The sequence below is a fragment of the Lissotriton vulgaris genome, chromosome 9 (assembly GCF_964263255.1).
Source record: "Lissotriton vulgaris chromosome 9, aLisVul1.2, whole genome shotgun sequence".
NCBI classification, from domain to species: Eukaryota; Metazoa; Chordata; class Amphibia; order Caudata; family Salamandridae; genus Lissotriton; species Lissotriton vulgaris.
In genome coordinates, this window is record NC_141697.1 from 431067428 (window position 1) to 431079743 (window position 12316).

Sequence of the window (12316 nt, forward strand, 5' to 3'; positions counted from 1 at the left end):
GCCTTAGTCTTAACACAGAGGAGTGCAAGACTTTTGCAAATTCACACAACGATCAATAAAAGACACACACTACTCAAGAAGGAGATCTAAACCAATTTATAAAAAGAGCAAGTATCTTTAAATATGTTTAGGCATCATAAACAAATTGTTCAGGTAAGTATGTTTTTAGATATAAATAATTTTCACCTCAAAAAGTGGACACCGTGCAGTTTTTTAGTTCTGCAATGTTATCTATGGAAGGAATAAAAAGTTCTGCAAACACGTATAGTACAGCGACTTACAGGGTCAATCTCCAGGAGCTAAGATGAGTGGTGGGCAAGGTCCAAGGCAGCATCAGCAGTACACCCCAGCGTCACCGGGGCGGCTGGGATCAACACTATAGTCGGGAGCCCAATAGGTTTCTATGGAGTTCCGTCACTGCAAAAAGAGGCTACAGGCTCTGGCTGAAAGGCCAGTCGGGTTAAACCAACAGGGGTGTTCAAGTCTTGTGATGCTCATGGACACCTGGGGTCCTCTTCTTCACAGCCTGGGGGCGACGGATGCAGAGGTGACTTTAGGCATTGTGTTTTGTTATCAGGAGCAATCGCAGTCTAGGGGGCCTGCGTGCAGAGGCTGCAGGGGTGTCGGGAGTACATGAGTGATGAAACCACGATGGGCTCGAGCCCTGGAGGGCTTAGGGATTTTGTTGACACCACTGGCCCCCTTCAACTCGGGCCAGGGGCGACGGGTGCAGTGATTGCTTCGGGTGTCTGGTTTTGGCTGTTGCAGAGGTCTCAGAGTCTTTGCTTTGGAGTTTCTGCAGGATGCAGAAGAACAGGTCCACTGGTAATGGGAGGTTCTTGGGTCTTTATCGAAGTCAGGCAGTCCTTCCAAGGTTCTGGAGTCAACCGCTGCAGGATGGGTCGACTTTAGCGCATTTTCGGCGAGGAATTCAGACATGCCAGCAGGGTTGGTACCATGTTAGCTGCTTCTTCTCTACTCTGCTTTTGTGGCACTTCGGTGTCCTCTCTCTTCTTAGGTTGTAAGGATCTGCTTCTCTGGTGCCAGGGACTCCCCTAAATACTGCATTTAGGAGTGTTAGGGGAGTGTAGGCTAGAAGCCAATGGGCTACTGACTCTTTGGGTCACTACACCCTCTATATAACCTCTTCTGGTGGGTAGTGTGCATAACCCCGTCCCAGAATTCCGAAATATGCTATCACAAACATGGACACTTATGAAAAATTGTGTTCATTTCAGTTTAGGCCACCTTAGTGGTGGTACTAGCCTGGGGTGGCACACCTACCTGACTAGCTTTTCTTGCCTGTCCATGCAGCTCTTTGAAGCTTGCTGGCCTAGGAAGGCTAATCAGCAGGCCATCCTGTGGGAAGGGGTGTTATACTCTTGTTTTGGGTCTCCTGAGAGCAAAGGCTCTCACCCTAGGAGGTCCAAAAAGTGTATGAGGTAGCAGACCGGCAGAGACTAGTCAGGGTGCACAGCAAAGGCTGGTAGGTTTTCAGGGGGATCTCTAAGGTGCCCTCTGGCATGTATTTTTAAATCTATCACTGGAATCAGTGTGGAGTTATCAATAAGGGATGTTTGATGCCAAACATCACTATCTTCAGTGAAGCCAACATGTAGCTGGGGAACTTGTTTCACCAGTGTCCAGCATATGTTTTAAAATGGCATCCTAGGTCACTTGTACTGGCAGTAATATGACTGACCAGCACTGGGGCATATCTGCTCATGCTGGTATGCCCTTGCATGTATTATTCAGCACCCTGCTTCAGGGCAGACAGGTCTACTGTAGGGGTGACTTACAAATATCACATGCACTGTTAGGGGATAGTATAAAAAACAGTTGGTCCTTGACATAGTTATAACATATGAAGTAATTCTAACATTCGATTAAATTAATCTTCTTTGAGAAAAGACTGAATCTATGTCGTTAAATCAATAGGTAATACTAGCCCACATTTACAGGATATCTTACAGTAAGTGCCACCAAACCATCAGAAATGAGAAAAATCCAATCAGGTCTATCTGTTTAATGTACAGTATAACAAGATTTCGAAATTCAACATATCTTTATACATATATTTACATAAGTAATAAAACCAGAGATATTCCTATATTCAAAGAAGAACGTGCACAGAGAAAGAGTAAAAGTAAAGTGTGTGCTCAAGTGAATGATCAAGATGATCAGAAGAACATGGTGTGAATCATTTATATACACAGAGAACGAGCCTGCCCTGGATTACGCTTGTAAAAAATGTACTTCTTTTTTACTCGCTTATAAACTATATACAATTCCGCAGTCCTTAGTTTGCACAGGTGGCAAAGGGATTTTTGGAAATGGGGCACGGGACAGGGATCAATAGGTGCAGGCTCCCAAGAGGGAATGTCGTCGAAGTTTCGACCCAACCATACAAAGGGTAGTTTTAGTCCTCAACAACGGGTCTTCATCAGGACGTGATGATGGGGGAGGGGGTATACTTTCAAAGTGCACGTCGATTAAAAACTAATCTCATAGGGCACCCTTTTGTGGTGCATCAATATCGGTGCGACGTTTGGTCCGCACTCTAGATTAGGTAATTCACAAAAAATTACCACCACGTTGGTTTGGTGATACTCCCAAAGAGTCTTGACTTTACACAGTGCCCGTACCGCTATGTCCAGCACTGTTCGATAGATCCCTTCGCTCAGTGCGCCGCACGGCTTTCCGCTACACCTTGCGTTTTCCAAAACGGGATCTATCGAACAGTGCTGGACATAGCGGTACGGGCACTGTGTAAAGTCAAGACTCTTTGGGAGTATCACCAAACCAACGTGGTGGTAATTATTTGTGAATTACCTAATCTAGAGTGCGGACCAAACGTCGCACCGATATTGATGTCGACGACATTCCCTCTTGGGAGCCTGCACCTATTGATCCCTGTCCCGTGCCCCATTTCCAAAAATCCCTTTGCCACCTGTGCAAACTAAGGACTGCAGAATTGTATATAGTTTATAAGCGAGTAAAAAAGAAGTACATTGTTTACAAGCGTAATCCAGGGCAGGCTCGTTCTCTGTGTATATAAATGATTCACACCATGTTCTTCTGATCATCTTGATCATTCACTTGAGCACACACTTTACTTTTACTCTTTCTCTGTGCACGTTCTTCTTTGAATATAGGAATATCTCTTGTTTTATTACTTATGTAAATATATGTATAAAGATATGTTGAATTTCGAAATCTTGTTATACTGTACATTAAACAGATAGACCTGATTGGATTTTTCTCATTTCTGATGGTTTGGTGGCACTTACTGTAAGATATCCTGTAAATGTGGGCTAGTATTACCTATTGATTTAACGACATAGATTCAGTCTTTTCTCAAAGAAGATTAATTTAATCGAATGTTAGAATTACTTCATATGTTATAACTATGTCAAGGACCAACTGTTTTTTATACTATTGAATACCCAGATCCTTTGACTGCACTGGGTCAACCCCTGTTTCGATAACAAGTGTTAGGGGATAGGGCACACAGGGATGTGAGACATGTCGTGTTTTCACTTTTGTCTGCACCAAGACACTCAGCCTGCAATGGCAGCCTTACCTGTGCATGGTGAGTGGTCCCTTAGGGTGGCACAATTTGTGCTGCTGCACTTAGTGACCCTGTTTATTGCCCTAGTTACCAGGGCTACCATTTACTAGGAACTTACAGAGGGTGGTAAAGGTTTTGACAATTAGGGAAACAATTGTACAGTTTTAGAGAAAGAACACTGGTACTGGGGACATGGCTAGCAGGAACCCAGTACACTTCAGTCAAAGTTGCATCAACTACCAGGCAGAGGGGGGAGGGGAGGGGGTACTGAAACATGAACCCAGCTCCCTACAGTCTGCATGCACAGATTTCTTTTATTCACCTTCCCACACTAACCGGAATATGTGTATTTTTACATATAGCTTTCTAGCTTTTCCTACTTATTTCACCACCTGGACATTAGGATGCACAAACAGTGCTCGAATACATCTGTCATCCAGTCTTTGTTCCTAATAAATGAAGTTTGTTTTTCTCAAACTTTGTGTTTAGCAGTGGTGCATCTACTATGCAACCATGCAACCCGAAAGAAATGGTAGATACAGGCTACACATTGGATTACCTTTTATGCCATTATGTCTTCTGTGTGAGCACTTCAGAGGAAATAACAAAAAAATTCTTTCCAACATGAGTAAAAACGGAAGAAAAAAACCGGAAAGAAACTAAAAGAAGCTTTCTTCATTTACCCAGACTGTTTTCCTGTGAAAAGAGCTACACCTGCAACTCCTGGGAAGACCTTTGTAGCAGCTACATTTATTTGCTCTTGGATTACTTCAAGTTTGAGTGTTTAATGTCAGACTATTTTCTCAATTAAGGTATCTTTGTTGTTTTTCGTAAATGTTCCCCCATGGGTATGGTTGTGAACATTTTTTTTTCAACTGGAGACTAAAAACATTTTTAGAAAAAAACGCCTCTGTGGATAAGAGAGCAATATTAACATTTTTGATCTTCTTTTAATATTAGCAAATGCCAGTTATCCCAAAACGTCATTTAAAAAAAATAGAAAAATTAGTGTTCGAGGCATATGAGCTGCAGATTACACACTATGCCTAGATCACCACCTAGTGTTGGGCTTGGATGTTTGCAGTTGTTTTTGTCCTAAAAAGTTCTTTGGAAGTCACGAGATAGGTGACTCCTCCTTTGGATTACACTGCGCATGGGCATCGGCTCCATCTTTAGATAGTTTTTTTGCCTCCATTGGGCTCGGATGTGTTTCCTGCGCTCCGGTTTGGAACCGATTTTCCTTCGGCATGCAATCATCACCCTTTTCGACGGTATTGTCTGGAACGCGTTTCCATCGACGTGACTCTTCACAACTTCGAAGTCTTCGATTCCGGTCGTCGACAAAGGCCTTCGGGCCTACCTGGGCCTTATCTTCTGGCTCATGAAAAGGACGCCATTCAAGAAGTGTCCTCAATGTGGGTTGAAGTTTCCCCACACCGATCTCCATGAGGTGTGCTACCTTTGCCTCTCACTGGAGCACGAGGCCAGAGACTGTTCAGCTTGCGCCTCCTTCCGCTCCAAGAAGACTATTTGGGACCAACGAGCTCGCAGAACCATGGCTTGCTCGTCATCTTCGATCCCGACGACAACTTCCAAGAGGGCTTCGACGTTCCACAACAGGAGCGAGAACATGGCGTCGACCGCAACTCTGAGGCCGACGACTCAGACGTCGAGGACATCACTCCCGCACAGCGGGTCGTAAGTACACACGTCAACCCTGACCTTTCCTCGACACCCTCCAAAAAGGCTTCGGTCACACCCTCGCCTTCGGGCCCGAGTGCACGCGAGATACTGCTTGTATTCGGGCTCGGCAAAGAAGCCTAATAAGCCTATAGGGGACTCTGGCTTGAGTCAGCCTACCCCCAGTGCCGGCACGCACCTACCAGCACCGAAAAAGAAGCCATCTTCTTCCTCCTTCACGCCAGCTACTTCCACATCTAAGCACTTAGCGCCGAAGACTGCACCGGCTCCTCGGCACCAAAAACTCACTTGGAGCTGAGCAAAAATTTGCCACCGAAAGGACCCGACTCCCATGCCTCTGAGCCGAAAAAGGCCTCGGAACTGAAAAAAACACACGTTCTACCGGCCAAAGACACTGCAAAAGAACATGTTTCAAAGCCAAAAGATGCTACCGGTTCGGTGCCGAAAAGGCCTATGGAACCAAAGACCTCTGCACCACAGGATCCACCTCACACAGAGGAACTATTTCATCCAGATCCTACACAAAAGACTCTTGTAAAGGATCCCAAAACTGGTCGATTGACTTTAGTTCTAAAAATCGACCATTAGACACGCTTGCACCGGCTCTTCATCCTAAGAAGGACATTGCAAACTCTCCTCTAAGGATTCCTCCTCCTCCTCCCCTGCCGCATCACTCCCCTACACCATCTCCTACTCCATTAGAAGATGATGACGACGGGGAGAACACCTCTGATGACACAGGGGTGGTGCAGATAATGAGCCACTAGATAATCCCAGTCCTTCTGGCTCACCTGACCCTTGGGATGATTATAGCACTCCAGACGTCCCTAACAGGCCACAAGATGACATATACCCCTCCAGGCCTTCCCCGCCAGAGGACACTATGGGATTTAATCAACTTGTCCATGGGGCTGCCCAATACCATGGGGTTGACCTACACACTAACCCAGTAGAGGAGGATTTCCTTATGAATACCTTTGACACCACACAAAAGTCCACCTCAATTCTACCCATGCTTAAAGGGATCATTAAGCATGCGCCAGAGGTCTTCAAAGATCCAGTCGGGGCTCGAATCAACCCACGAATGGAGAAGAAGTATAAGGCTGCCCCCTCAGATCCAGCCTACATTAAATGGCCTGCACCACTAGACTCCCTTGTAGTCTCGAACACCTGCAAAAGAGCCAATTTCCAAACATCAGGCGAGGCTCCCCCACCAGATAAGGGGCTATATGTAGGTAATTGACATTTACCGATTTGTAAATACTGAATTTTACCGATTCGGTATTTTCGAATCGGTAAATGCTATGTAGATAATAATTCGGTAAAAAATACTGAATCGTTAAGATTCGGTATTTACTGAATCGGTAATTACCGATTCTGTATTTGCCATTCATTCTTTAGGAATGAATGTCAATTACCAAATCGGTAATTACCGATTCGGTAAAATAGGGAAAGAGTCGAGGGTGGCAGGGTGTCACTTTGACCCCCTGTTGCACCCCTGAATAGTGCTTGTGTGCACATGTGGCACACATACATGCCCTAAGGGCATGCATGTCTGTCACATGGTACAGGTGTAAATGCACAGATTTGCATTTACAGAGGTATTCGTTATTTACCACCAACTAATAGTTGGTGGTAAATAACGAATCCTTAAATTATGATGAGTTAGAATCCATAATGCAGCACCTTCCAGACAAGTACAAAAATGAGCCAATGAACTTATACAAGAGGGTAAAACTATCACTAATTCCTCTATTCGTTGTGCCCTAGATGCAGCAGATACTGCTTCAAGGGCAATTAATAAGTGTCCTTTTGCGTAGGCATGCCTGGCTACGCATTTCAGGTTTGAAACCTGAAGTCCAAAGTGCCATCCTCAATCAACCCTTTGATGAGCAACACTTATTTGGGCCTAATGTGGATGTATCCCTTAAGAAAATGAACAAGCATTTACAATGCAATGGTCTCGTCTTTGTTAAAGTTAGAGCTATTGGCATTGCTCATGACATTATTTTTATTTTTAAAACATATAAATAAATGCCATTGTCATTTACAATGCCAATAGCTTAATCTCTCGCAAATGCGATACCTATTGCATTTGCACCCACACACACACACAGAGCCACACACACACCCACAAACACACACAGAGCCACACGCACCCACAGACACACACAGAGCCACACGCACCCCCACACACACCCCCACACACACACAGAGCCACATGCACCCACACACACACAGAGCCACACACACACACACAGCCACACACACAGACAGAGCTACACACACACAGCTACACACACACACACACACACACACAGACAGAGCTACACACACACACAGACAGAGCTACACACACACACACACACACACACACAGAGCTACACACACACACACACACAGAGCTACACACACACACACACAGACAGAGCTACACACACACACAGACAGCTACACACACAGAGATCTACACACACAGAGATCTACACACACACACAGAGCTACAGACAGACAGAGCCACACACAGAGCCCCCCCCCACACACACACACAGAGCCACCCACACACAGAGCCACCCACACAGAGCCACCCACACACAGAGCCACCCAAGTCAAGTCAAGTCAAAAGATTTATATAGCGCGCTACATACCCAGAGGGTCTCAAGGTGCTTGAAGAAGGGTGGGGAATTACTTGTCAAATATCCAAATTTTAAGTTGCTTTCTGAATGCTAGGTGGTTCTGAGTGAGGCGAAGGTGGGTAGGAAGTGAGTTCCAGGTTTTAGCTGCCAGGTAGGAGAAGGATCTACCTCCCATGGTGGTTTTGTTGATGCGAGGTACAGTAGCAAGGGCTTGGTTGGAGGATCGTAGCTGGCGAGAGGGGGTGTAGAAGGAAAGTCGTGCGTTGAGGCATTCGGGTCCCAGTTCGTAAAGTGCTTTGTGTGCGTGGGTTAGGAGGCGGAAAGTGATCCTCTTATTGTCGGGGAGCCAGTGGAGGTTTTTCAGGTGACCAGAGATGTGGTCTTTACGCGGGATGTCTAGTATGAGTCTGGCTGAAGCGTTCTGGATGCGTTGGAGTTTTTTCTGGAGTTTTGCGGTGGTACCGGCGTATAGGGTGTTTCCGTAGTCCAGGCGGCTCGTGACTAGTGCGTGGGTGACTGTTTTTCTTGTTTCGGTGGGGATCCAGCGAAATGTTTTTTGAGCATGCGAAGAATGTTGAAGCAGGATGATGAAACGGCGTTGACTTGTCTGTTCATGGAGAGAGGAGTCCAGGATGACGCCCAGGTTCCGTGCGTGGCCCGTCGGGATGGGTGCTTTTCCAAGGGCCTCTGGCCACCAAGAGTCATCTCAGGCGGAGGGGGAGGTACCTAAGATAAGGAATTCTGTTTTGTCTGAGTTCAGTTTTAGATGGCTGTGCTTCATCCACTCTGCTACTTCTTTCATTCCTTCATGTAGGTTGGTTTTGGCAGTGTTAGGGTCTCTGGTGAGTGATAGGATCAGTTGAGTGTCATCAGCGTAGGAGATGATGTTGAGGTTGTGTTGGCGTGCGATGGCCGCTAGGGGGCTCATGTATACGTTGAAGAGGGTGGGGCTGAGTGAAGATCCTTGTGGTACACCGCAGATGACTTCAGTGGCCTCAGACTTGAATGGTGGGAGGCGGACTCTCTGTGTTCTTCCGGTGAGGAACGAGGTGATCCATTCCAGTGCTTTTCCTTGGATTCCGATGTTTCTGAGGCGCTGTAGAAGGGTGCTATGACAGACTGCCGAAGGCTGCGGAGAGGTCGAGGAGGATGAGGGCGACTGTGTCTCCATTGTCCAGTAGAGTTCGAATGTCGTCTGTTGCTGCGATGAGGGCGGTCTCAGTGCTGTGTTTGGCTCGGAAGCCGGACTGTGAGGAGTCGAGGGATTTGTTGGTTTCGAGGAAGGCGGCGAGCTGGTTGTTGACAGCTTTCTCGATGACTTTGGCCGGGAATGGAAGGAGCGAGATGGGGCGGTAGTTTTTGAGTTCGGTGGGGTCAGCTGTGGGTTTTTTCAGAAGGGCGCTGAGTTCGGCGTGTTTCCAGCTTTCCGGGAAGGTGGCGGAGTTGAGGGAGCAGTTGATGGCGTCTCGGAGGTGTGGTGCTATGATGGAGTCTGCTTTGTTGAAGATGTGGTGAGGGCATGGGTCTGTGGGGGATCCTGAGTGGATGGAGTTCATCAGGCGGATGGTGTCCTCAGTGGAGATTGGGTTCCAGTCATTAAGGATGTTCAAGGGGGGTGAAGGTCCTGCAGAAGGTTGGGTGGGTTGGTCTCCGGGTCGGTTGTCGAAGCTGTTGTGGATGTCTGTGATTTTGTTGTGGAAGAATGAGGCTAGGGAGTCGCAGAGGACTTGAGAGGGGGTGATGTCGTTGGAGTTGGCTGAAGGGTTGGTAAATTCTTTGACGATGTTGAATAATTCCTTGCTGTTGTGGGCGTTGTTATCTAGTCGGTCTTTGAAAGCGGCTTTCTTGGCAGACCGGATTAGTTGGTGGTGTATGCGGGTGGCGTTTTTGAAGGCGTCCCTGGTGCTGGTGTTTGGGTCTTTTTTCCAGGCCTTCTCGAGGGAGCGACACAGTTTCTTCGATTTCTTAAGATCATCGTTGAACCAGGAGGCGTTTTTGCTGCCTAGTTTGGTTTGACGTTTTTTCATCGGTGCTAGGATGTCGGCGCTGTTGGATAGCCATTGGGTGAGGTTAATGGCTGCTTGGTTGGGGTTTGAGGGGTGGGCAGGGGGGTTTTGAAGAAGCACTGAGGAGATCTGGTTGATGGTGATTTTGTTCCAGTTTCTTCGCAGGGTAGGTTGAGGATGGTTGTGGGTTGTGGTCTTATTGTAGATAAAATGAACACAGCTGTGGTCCGTCCAATGGAGAGCTGTGGTGTGACTGAAGGAGACATGTTTGCTGGAAGTGAAGATAGGGTCGAGTGTGTGACCTGCAATGTGGGTGGGGGTAGTGACAAGTTGTTTGAGTCCGAGGTTGGCGAGATTGTCCAGAAGGGTGGTGGTGTTGCTGTCGTTGCTCTTTTCCAGGTGAAAGTTGAAGTCTCCCAGTAGAATGTAGTCCTCGGAGGGGAGGGCGTGTGGGGTGATAAAGTCAGTGATGTCACTGAATTGTGCACGGGGCCTTGGAGGCCGGTAGAGGAGAGTGCCTCTGAGTGTGGTCTTGGGGTCGGTGTGGATCTGGAAGTGAAGGTGTTCGGCGCTGGCAAGGTTGACGTCTGAGCTGGTTGAGATGCGGATGGAATTCTTATGGACGATAGCGATGCCTCCTCCTGTTTGATCGGTGCGGTCCTTACGGATGATCTAGTATCCTTCCGGGATGGCAATGGTGATGTCTGGGGCTGAGGAGGCGTTCATCCATGTTTCTGTTAGGAAGGCGACGTCCGGGGAGATGGTGTCTAGTAGATTCCAGAGGTCGATGGCGTGCCTGTGGACCGAGCGGGTGTTGAGCAGGATGCATTGTAGGTGGTTGGTGTCAGAGCTCTGTTTGGTGTTAGTGGATGAGGAGTTGTTCTTGATGCCGTCGAACTTGCAGGAGTTGCAGGAGAAGGGTCCATGGGTGTGTCCAGGAGCGGCTTGGACGCAGTTGGGGGAACGGCCGGGGTTTAGGGCTAAGAGGGTGGTGGCGTCGTATGTAATGCGGGTGGGGTGGGTGGTACGAGGGCCAGGGGGTCTGGCGCTGGGCGCGGTCCAGGCGCGGACGGGCGTAGACGGGCTTACCTTTGGCGCACCTTTGGCGCACCTTTGGCGCACCTTCGGCGCTACTGGGGCGCGATCGCTGCCAGTGAACGCTGCGCGTAGGTCCTACTGACATAAGTTGGGAGGTGGAGGGGGGCGGAGCGTGGGAGGGGGAGCTGGGAGGCGTTAGCGAAGGGGGAGGGACGGGCTGCAGGCACAACAAAATGGTGGGCACAAAAACAACAGGACGCTATGCGAGGTCAATGAACATAAAAATAAACAAATACGAGGATTCAAACAGCAGCGCTATGCACACAGGTCATCAATTAAAACTGTAAAGCCCTGAAATGGTAAACGACAGTCAGCAGCGCAATGCACGTAGGACCAAATAACACCAATTAACTACGCAAATGCGGAGCGCTACGCTGGAAACTGGGCGCTGAATCAGGACTGAAAATGCCAATAAGAGATGAAAATGCCAGTGGATAGGCAGCGCTAACGATACCACAGTGGCGCTTGTGGGTCGGGAGGTGGGCAGGAGCAACCGCTTCACGTGGAGTTCAGCTGGCCACACACAGAGCCACCCACACACAGAGCCACCCACACACAGACAGAGCCACACACACACACACAGACAGAGCCACACACACACACACACAGACGGAGCCACACACACACACACAGACAGAGCCACACACACACAGACAGAGCCACACACACACACAGACAGAGCCACACACACACACACAGACAGAGCCACACACACACACACACAGACGGAGCCACACACACACACACAGACAGAGCCACACACACACAGACAGAGCCACACACACACACAGACAGAGCCACACACACACACAGACAGAGCCACACACACACACAGACAGAGCCACACACACACACAGACAGAGCCACACACGCACAGACAGAGCCACACACGCACAGAGCCACACACACACAGACAGAGACACACACACACAGACAGAGCCACACACACACAGACAGAGCCACACACACACAGACAGAGCCACACACACACAGACAGAGCTACACACACTCAGACAGAGCCACACACACACAGACAGCCACACACACACACACAGACAGCCACACACACACACACACAGACAGCCACACACACACACACAGACAGCCACACACACACACACACAGACAGCCACACACACACACACACAAGTCAAGTCAAGTCAGGGAATTTATATAGCGCACTACATACCCAGAGGGTCCCAAGGCGCTTAGAAAGGGGAGGAGGGTTACTTGTCAAATATCCACATTTTAAGTTGCTTTCTGAATGCTAGGTGGTTCTGGGTAAGGCGGAGGTAAGCGGGGAG

General features: G+C 48.2%; 1 protein-coding gene across 2 annotated transcripts in view; it reads left to right on the forward strand.

The window, feature by feature from the left end:
• MARK3 (microtubule affinity regulating kinase 3) overlaps positions 1 to 12316 on the forward strand; it is a 669509-nt gene that overhangs the window by 424137 nt on the left and 233056 nt on the right. The window lies entirely within an intron of this gene.